Source organism: Aplysia californica, unplaced genomic scaffold, assembly GCF_000002075.1.
Source record: "Aplysia californica isolate F4 #8 unplaced genomic scaffold, AplCal3.0 scaffold00215, whole genome shotgun sequence".
Lineage (NCBI taxonomy): Eukaryota > Metazoa > Mollusca > Gastropoda > Aplysiida > Aplysiidae > Aplysia > Aplysia californica.
In genome coordinates this window covers 387,368-397,367 of record NW_004797485.1, presented here as the reverse complement: position 1 = coordinate 397,367, position 10,000 = coordinate 387,368, and the positions used below count along the sequence as shown (strand labels likewise).

At 38.0% G+C, this 10,000-nt stretch overlaps 1 protein-coding gene across 1 annotated transcript in view; it reads left to right on the top strand.

Annotated features, from left to right (window-relative positions):
* The window catches only part of LOC101864691 (amino acid transporter AVT1J), a gene marked incomplete at its 3' end in the record, with an annotated part of 45,326 nt that overhangs the window by 22,754 nt on the left and 12,572 nt on the right, over nucleotides 1-10,000 (top strand). The window contains 2 exon segments of the mRNA XM_035970058.1: nucleotides 3,000-3,057; nucleotides 9,798-9,888.

Sequence of the window (10,000 nt, the reverse complement as noted above, 5' to 3'; positions counted from 1 at the left end):
TCCAAAAGCAACTCCCGTTTCCTCAGGAAAAATTACTATGCATAATATTATGTTATCATGTACAAGCAGGAAAGTCCTAACTTTGATAAACAAATTTAAATGGTGCGAATCGTTTCACGTGGATAGCGCCTAAAACTGAAAAACTCAAACATTTTTTCAAATGTACAACCTGTTGTTTCAAATTAACGCTTATTATAAAAATAAATGATAAACTCTTTGACAATAACGGCATTCTTTGTAGTGTAGTACCACACGTACATGAATGTACAATCTAGTTATAAAAGCTATTCCTGAATATTTTGTGATTATTCTCATCTGAATCCCAAAAGTATCACATGTGAATTGTAGCAAGTTATTGCCACATAGAATACTAGATTTTTAAAAAATATTTTAAAAAATTGACAAGCGTTTATTTGGGACACATGTTGTACTGTTGAAATGGTGTTTCAAATATTATTATTTAGGGAATTATTTTTCTTACTCTACTCTCACGTCTTATGCTCAGGTATTGTAAAATCCTATTTATTTAGTTAGTTGATTAGTTGGTTAGTTAATTATTTAATTTAGTGTGTGTGTGTGTGGGTGGATTGGTTTTTTTTTTTACGAAGTGACTATTTCTCCGAACGTTCGGAGAAATATTGCCGATCTTTATTTCTCCGAACGGTTTCCGGCTTCCGCTCTGGTCGTGATTGTTTGCCTATTTGCGAGAGTTCGGCGCCAACTTTCATTCCGTCATTCTGCGAGGTCTGGGAAGGAGCAAATCAATGGTGGTATCGGTTCTCAGCTTCTCCTCCGGCCGTGTGCCCACTGGTTTAGCGAGGCGGGTACTGCCTGAGGCACCCGAGAGACGGAGAAATCTGACCCTCTTTTCTATTGAGTGGACGGTTATCGTCCATTAAAAAAAAAAAAGCAAATTTTTGGGTTTAGATCTAGATATCTATTTCAATTTTCAAGAGCTAGATCTAGTCTAGAGATTTTTAGATGAGTGTAAAAACGTGAAAAAGAAAGGTTTCACAACAGAATGAAATCAAAACTAGAACAGCCCAGAAACAACCACAACAATTAACAAATAAGGGCGTGTGTCCACCTGTCCGAAGAAGATTGACCGTTTTAACCCTAAATATGCGTAATTTGTAAAAAAAAGTACAGGATATTGCATGGAAATTATGGAATCACACACAGGGGGCCTGCCAGTGTCAGTACATGTAATTGGTTTTGGTGGAACGCTCTAACATAGCACATTTAAATCTATACAGATATATATATTTAGAATCTAATGAAGGTAGGAACATCAATGACGTTACACAATACCTTTTGTAGAAACATCAAATTAAATGACGTTACACTATACAACCCCCCCCCCCCCCCATTTTCCCCAACAAAAAAAAATAATAGAAAAACAACACATCAAGAAAAAAAAATACACACCAACAAAATATAACACCACAAAGAGGGAAAAATAAACGAAAAATAAAAGAGGAACAGCAATACAAATCGTATGTAACTGCAACGTATTCAACAAATCAACGTGGTGACAACAAGTGAGAAAGAGACGAAGTGAAGCTAAGTGAACTTTCTTTCAAAAGTAAAGAGGTTCATTTTCTTTTTTTTTGTGTGACTTTTTCGGGGACCAAAAAATTGAGCCACGATTGATTGGTCGCGGCCTCGACAAACGCAGATGCTAGCTCTATGTGTCGTTATCAATAACCCTCCATAGATCTAGATCTAGACAGCTCACGAGTGAACGCAACACATTAAGTTTAAGAGCAGCACCCTTCATAGGCCACACGTCATATCTGTAGCGAAAAACTGTTTGGAACTGTAGCATTTCTTTATATAAATACGGACATTTTTTGGACCGATTGAACCATATTGTATACGAACAATCTTTGGTAGGCCTATAATATAATTATAGATCTATATTTTATTTTTATTATCCGAAATATGCGGGAAAGGGTGTGATTTCAGAGTGTTCAGAGAAATAGTGCCCAGCTTTATTTTCCCGAACGTTCGGAGAAATAGTGCCGGCCGTATTTTTATCCGTTTTACACCAATGTTGACTTAATATTCGTTGCACATTGTTAGATTTTGAACATTTTAATGGTTTTTTTCGGTCTATATTACAGTGGGTGTCGCATTCAACGAAGTTGCCGGGACCGGCTTGTTGTCCTCGTTGGAACCGACCTCTCGTTGAACGTGACTAAGGCTAAAGAAAAGAAAGGAGACAAGTTATTATATTACACGATATACCAATAGCAGTAATTAAAACATTTGTTCCCCCTGAGGACGAAAATCTCCAACAGCATCAGTATGCGCGTGTTTGAGCTGTGATCTGACCGTTATATCTGCATTCTAAAATATTCTTTTTTTCCGGAACACTTCTCGTGTGGAAACATACCCTCTCACAACTAGGCCTAGATCTACATAAAGTGAAGACGAGAGTTTGGATTTTCTGATCAGGGGAAGAAACGAAAATTGAAAAAAAAAAGGTCTCGATCTTATCTAGACCTACCCATCCAGAGTTCATCCAGTTTCACACAGCCTGCATTGCGTTCCCACCCACCCCCTCCCATCCTTACCGTAGGCTAATCCTCTCCCATTCTCTTGGCTTTGGGGAACATATTACGAAGCACATTAGATTTAGCAATACAATGTGTTAGGAATCGAGGATGGGCCTTGTGCTTCGCGTGAGATGGAGAGAAAGGGGGGAAATTCTACGCTTTTGGGGACCGCTAATTGCTTTTATTTGGTTATCGCGACCTCGTTGAAAACGACTTCGGTCTGTTTGCAACCTCGTTGGAGCCGACGTACATTTACAAAGGACATAGAGGACAAAACGGGGTTTAAAGGTTGCCTCGTTGGAGCCGACTTCTTGTTGAATGTGACCTCGTTGAATGCGGCACTCACTGTATATTAAGCCATGTTGTCTAATCATTTCTCACGCTTTAATTAAGTTCATAATCATGTGAAATGACTCGAAACGTTTATCAAATTTTCAGGACTTGTTCATGCTAGTAATCTTCTTCGTGAGGAATCAGTTACATCTGGACTGAAGCGGTAAGTATAGGTTAATACTTATAGTAGGTCTTAATACTCACTTTATTTTGTGCAAGTGTGTGTGTGTCTGGTTGTCAATCTATCTATCTATTTGACTGTCTGTCTGCCTCTGTCTCTGCTTGTCTGTCTGTTTGTCTGTCTGTCTGTCTATCTATCTATCTATCTCTCTCTCTCTATCTATCTATCTCTCTCTCTATCTATCTATCTATCTATCTATCTATCTATCTATCTATCTATCTATCTATCTATCATTTGTCTTTGGAGAGATTTCTTTTGGTCAGAACACAATGTTTTATGTTACTTAGGTGCATTGTATTGTATTGTAAAGCGCTCAATGCCTGGGTACTTTAATCGGTGCTGAGCGCTTTATAAATGTCATTTATTATTTATTATTATCCTATCTATCTATCTATCTATCTATCTATCTATCTATCTATCTATCTATCTATCTATCTATCTATCTATCTATCTATCTATCTATCTATCTATCTATCTATTTGTCTGTCTGTCTGTCTGTTTATCTATCTATCATCTATCGGATTTGTTACTTACTGTTAGTGCAAACAGGATGTTTATTGTTTCACCATGTTTGCACATTATGCCTTTGTGGACTTTTTAATAAGAAAAGACGAAACATTTTAATTTTTAGAATTAATACGTACCCCCCCCCCCCACGTTTTCTCGCCCCCCCCCCTCTTCAGTATTTTATGAGCATGTAATTTCATCGATGACAATGTTTAAGTGGGTAACAACTCGCTCACGAATTCATATATATCTAAAGAAATGGGCGATTCTCTTTTGATCCCAAAACATTTTGAGTGGCAATTGTAAGCTAATATCACGAACTATTCCAAGCAATTCAATCTCATCTCACCCCATCCCATCCCACCCCATCCATTCCCATCCCGTCTCATCCATTCCCATCCCATACCATCCTACACCCATCCTATCTCATCCCATCTCATCCAAGGCTGAGGGCTGACTATTCCAGCTGTAGACCTGCATGTTTGCCGACAATCGTCTGAAATCCGAACTGAGCTGTACTGGGTCTACTTTTTATTTGGGTCCAAGGAGGCTATCGCATCCTCCGCGAGGTGATCAGTTAAAGTTTGTCGTCACCAATATCAGTTTCATAATATGTGAGGCAGCGTGGTGGAATCAGGCTCTCGTCAATTTTTGGGCATGTAGAGTTATTGGTATCATCTTAAAGCTTGTTCATTGTCTTTATTTGGAAGAAAAATGAATCCATTTATCTTGAATTCAGGTCGAGATATTTGCGAAAGAAGGAGGTGGGGGTCACCTGTTTTCAGAGGTAAAATTATTGAGAAAATGGCCCGCCAAAAATTAGTTATTCCCTTAGTTCAAGAGTCCGTGGTAACTGAAAATTTACATTTTTTTAGCCTTTAATTAACGTTTTTCAGAAAAATCCACACAGAAATGAGTTCTTTAATGGGCATGAAAGGTGGGTCAAAAAACATAAATTTGATAAACATTCACAAACCTGCGGAAAAAATGCACGTTTCTTCACTTTGATTATTTTGACGAGAGCCTGATTCTACCACGCTGCCTCACATATACATTTAAGGATTAATAACATATTTAATGCGTACCCGCCAACCCAACCGAGTGGGTAGTTTGAGGGGAGAACCCTTTTTCGTTCCACAATTTTCAGTTTTCAAATTTCGCCTGAGGCCTACCGGTTTTTGCCCACCTGTTTTCGTCCCACATTTATTCGGTTACTTATAGAGGTTACTTCAATAACCACTCCGATTCCAAAATGGATATATAGAATGCGCAGAGAAAATTCATTGTTTACAATCACAGGATGAAAATCAGTGTTAAAAGTTTCCAGAACAAATTAATGTCTCTCATAAAACAGTTTTGATAAAAATTCTTGCAATAATATGACTCTTGTTAATTAAAAAGGTAAAGCGAAAAAATGTGTACAGTTATAAATCAAAGGTAAAAATGTGCACGTTGTTCACGGTCAGGATGCCACTGTCTCCCGACCGAGACAACAGGCTGACATTTTCAGCAAAAAGCAGAGATAAATTATTATTTAATTACGGTATCGTCCATCTCAAAGTATCACCACCACCACACCCGCACATCAGAGAGAGAGAGAGAGAGAGAGAGAGAGAGAGAGAGAGAGAGAGAGAGAGAGAGAGAGAGAGAGAGAGAGAGAGAGAGAGGGGGGGGGGGGGGGCGGGGTGCTTATAAATATTGCGGTGCACCTGTTTTCGTTCTACATTTTCCTTTCACTACCTGTTTTTGTCCCACTTTCGTCAATCACGATTTTTAACTGTTTTTGTCCCACGTTTGCAACAATTAATATGTAACCGATTAATATTCGATGCCATTAATCGACACCCCCACCACCACATGATCTCTGTCTGTGTGGTAATATTCTCATAATGTGTCAGTGACAGATTGACTGTAAACATTGTGCAGTTTTATCCTGGTTTTAAATAAGATTTTAAGATTTTTAACATGAGTTTTATAACAAAGATTTTCAAAGAAACTTTCATCAGAGACTTTTTTTCTGCAAACTTTCACCACAAATTTTCATCCTGCACGAAACTCTACTTCCACCTCCCTGTTGATCATGTGACTGTGAACAGTGATATTTTCTCCGTGCATCTTTGTTTTTGTTTTTGTTGTTTGGTTGTTGTTTTTTTAGTAAGTGTTTTACGGCGCTCGCAACTGCATACGGTCGCATGAGCGCGCAGGACACACCAAACATTTTCAGTCGGTAGGAATTTTTTTTTTTACCCTGGTGGCTGCCGAAGCCTACTGTGATCGATTTTTGACCACAAAGGGATCTTTAACCTGTGCAACGTGGGAAGAAAGTGGAGACGAAAGCAGACGACAGAATTTTGCTTGAGAGCAGGAAAGGCGAAAGGACACAAGCTAGAAAAGAAAAATTTCCGTCACTATCCGAATTCAAACCCGAGACCTATTGAATGAGAGGCGAACACCTTAACCTCTAGGCCACGAGAGCCCCCCTCCGCGCATCATAAAACCATTTTGGAATCGGTGTGGCAACTGCAGGAACCTATAAGTTATCGAACAAATGATGGTGTGAAAACGGGGTGGACGAAAACGGATACGACGAAATTCTAAAATGAAAAGTGTGTAAATTTCAGTTATGGATGAAATGTGCATTTTTTGGGCCAGAGCTAAGCTGCAACAAACAACACTTATTCTAGATCTTAATTTTTGTCTTAGCTGCTGGAAAATGTTTTTCAAGGTCCAAATCACTAAGGTCATTTTTTGGGTCGGTCGTTACACTTTCAGTAATGGATGTAATGGATATTTTTTTTGTCAGTGCCAAGCTGTAGTAAACAACAAATACGTTCATTCTAGAACGTAATTTTTGTCTCAAGAGTGGAAGTCTTTTAAAACAAAATCCAGATCCCTTATATCTATTTTGCAGTCGTTCTTTACACATTCTGTAACGGGTATAATGTATATTTTATCGTCAGGGCCAAGCTGTAGCAAACAATAAATAACGTAGATCTAGAAATTAATTTTCTTTTCAGCTTCTGGACAAGTTTTGTAAAAATTCAAATCCCTTATGTCTATTTTGGGTTGATCAATAAACTTTCAGTAGGCTAATGAATGTAATATATAATCCAAATAACTTTTGACTATTTTTTGGCCTGTCGTTACACGTTCAGTCATGGAGTAATGGATGTAATGTAAATTTTTTCGTCAGTGCAGAGATGCAGCAAACAGCAAACAGCGCGCTCATACGACCTTATGCAGTTGCGAGCACCGTAAAACACCATACTAAACTAACTAAAAACAGCAAATAACCTTATTCTAGAACTCAATTTTCGTCTTTGCAGCTGGAAAAAAATCTTTAAATAAAAATCAAGTCACTTTTGTCTATTTTTGAGTAGGTCGTAAACCTTCCTGTAATATCTGTAATGAAAATTCTTTTGTCAGTGCCAAGCTGTAGCAAACAACAAATAACTTTATTCTAGAACTTAATTTTCGTCTTTGCAGCTTGATAAAAACTTAAAAAAAAATCCAAATCACTTAAGTCACCTTTTGGGTCGGTTGTTACACTTTCAGTTATGGATGAAATGTGCTTTTTTTCGTCAGTGCCAAGCTGTAGCAAACAACAAATACGTTTATTCTAGAACTAAAATTTCGTTTTAGCTGCATCATTTAGGTCAATTTTTGGATCGGTCGTTACACTTTCAGTAATGAATGTAGCGGGTATGTTTTCGTCAGTGCCAAGCTGTAGTAAACAACAAATACGTTTATTCTAGAACTTAATTTTTGTCTCAAGAGTGGAACAAGTTTTTAAAAACGAAATCCAAATCCCTTATATCTCTTTTTGGGTAGGTCTTTACACCTTCAGTAATGAATGTTATGAACGTTTTTTAAAATAAGAGCCAAGCTGTAGCAAGCAATGAATAACCTTGATCGAGAACTCAATTTTCATGTCAGCTGCTGGACAAATTTAGTAAAAATCCAAATCACTTCTGTGCCCGTTTTTTGGGTCGGTCGGTTCACTTTCAGTAATGGATGTAATGTATATTTTTGCAGCTGTGCCAACCTGTAGCATTATTCTAGAATTAATTTTTTGTCTTTGTAGCTGTAATCAGATGTATTATATTTTTTTGGTCAATGCCAAACTGTAGTAAAAAACAAATTATAACTTTTTTTCAAGAACTTAATTTTTGTCTTTGCATCTGTAAACAGTCTTTTTAAATTCCAAATGACTTAGGCCAAATTTTGGGTTGGTCGTTGCACTTTCAGTAATGGACGTAATATACAATTTTTCAGCTGTGCCAAGCTGTAGTTAATATGTACTTTCTTTTTAGTAGCTGGAAACCGTCTTGTTTCACGAGATCGGCTTTAAAATAAGAAGGTATTTTCAAGAGGACATTGTCTTAAGAATTTGGGAGGATTTTTGTAAGCAAGCTTATAGGGGTGCCCGTTACGGATGTGATCGGGTCGGGTCGGGTCGGGTTGGGTCAATCGCCCCATTCGTCGCCTGAAAACAAACGCGTTTGTTTTTGAGGCGACGAGTCGGGTACGAATGGCTTGTGCCATAATAGCCGCTTTGTGCCCTCAATGTTGCAAGAAAACCGCCCCGACCCGACCCCCAAATGGGCACCCCGTATTAGAGTTCGACCTAGGGTGGGGGGGGGGGGGGGTTAATAATAAATATGTCATTTTTAGACGTTTAAGTCGGCATTATTTAGTTAATTTACCGAAACCTGCAAAGAAAGATAGTGATCTTAACTCTTTATGCACCTCTATTTATCAGCACATGGTCATAACATCAAGTTTCGAAAAAGGGTTATTGTATCGGTGTTTTGACCAGATAGAGTTAATTAGCCAAATGATTAGCTATTTTCGGTCGTAGTTTCTTTTTTACCAATATCCCTACGATTTTGATACTTTTTGTGTTTGGCGCACAGCATTCCGCTGCATTAGAATTGTGAAGTTACATTTTTGGCCGTTTTGAGTTACTGAACCACGAGGTGTGAAACCAATAGTTCTATCTGCTCTATCAAAATCGTAAGATTATTCGGGTTCGTTATCAAGATATTCAAATTTAAAGTATTGCATTTGAAAAATCTTGACACGTGAAATTCACAATTTTTCACGTCAAATTTCTCAAAACTAGGTATTGAGGAGATAAAAAATTGTAATTCTAGGGTAGAGATTTGCTAAGTTGGTATCATGCTGGACTCCGGAGTTGATGGCGCGGGGCGTTCAGAACTCGGGTTGTTCCATGAGGAGATTTTAAGGCTCACTACCTGTTTGGTTGGTTCTATCGTAGATGGACTTTAAATTCGGAGGTCCCGCCTCTTGACCCGTTCATAACGTAAAGCGTTTTAAACTTACTGTGCCCAATTTATGCTAGTCGTAACGATGAGCAGTTTCAGTAATTTTGCGATCCCTTGAAAAATTAAAGAGTTATGTGATTTGTACATGTTCGTTATCGCAGATTTCAAAACTTTCAGTAGTTTCCCGGCACATATCCATTAGAAGTCATTGCAGAAAAGTTATAAATCTGGTATTAATCTTGCATTTTATGACGTACATTGTTCAAGAGTACGATATCCAGGCTCACGATATTTGACGTACAGTGTACGGAACTATCATGGACAGAACAGTGTTTTTAAAACAAAATATGTGAGGCAGCGAGGTGGAATCAGGCTCTCGTCAATTTTTGGGCATGTATGAGTTATTGGTATCTTCTTAAAGCTTGTTCACTTGTCCTTATTAGGATGAAAAAAAATATCCATTTATCTTGAATACAAGTCGAGATATTTGCGAAAGAAGGAGTTGGGGGTCACCTATTTTCAGAGGTAAAATTAGTGAGAAAATGGCCGCCAAAGATTAGTTATTTCCTTAGTTAAGAGTCCGTGGTAACTGAAAATTTACATTTTTGTGCCTTTAATCAACGCTTTCAAAAAAACCCACTCAGAAATGAGTTCTAAAGGGCATGAAAGGTGTCGAGCCAAAAAACAAAAATTTGATAAAAATTCATAAACCTGCCGAAAACTGCAAGTCTCTTCACTTTGATTATTTTGACGAGAGCCTGATTCCACCACGCTGCCTCACATATATTGTAGGGAACAGTGTTGAAAGGGGCGTGGGGCGTTAAAGCTATACAATGACTAATGATGCGATTTCTGGTTTGTGTCTAACGTTTTCTGATACAACCAGAATAATACATGTAATATGGTTTACTGATTTTTTCTTTTCAGACCAACGACCGGTCAATAATTGTTTCACGCACACATCAGTTTTGACCTTCACGGGCAAAGTGTTTAGAGTGATAAGACGTCTACAATTACGGTACATTTTATCTGTTTTCCCTCTGTCTCTATCTGTCTGTCTGTCTGTCTGTCTGTCTGTCTGTCTGTCTGTCTGTCTGTCTGTTTGTCTGTCTGTCTGTCTGTCTGTCTGT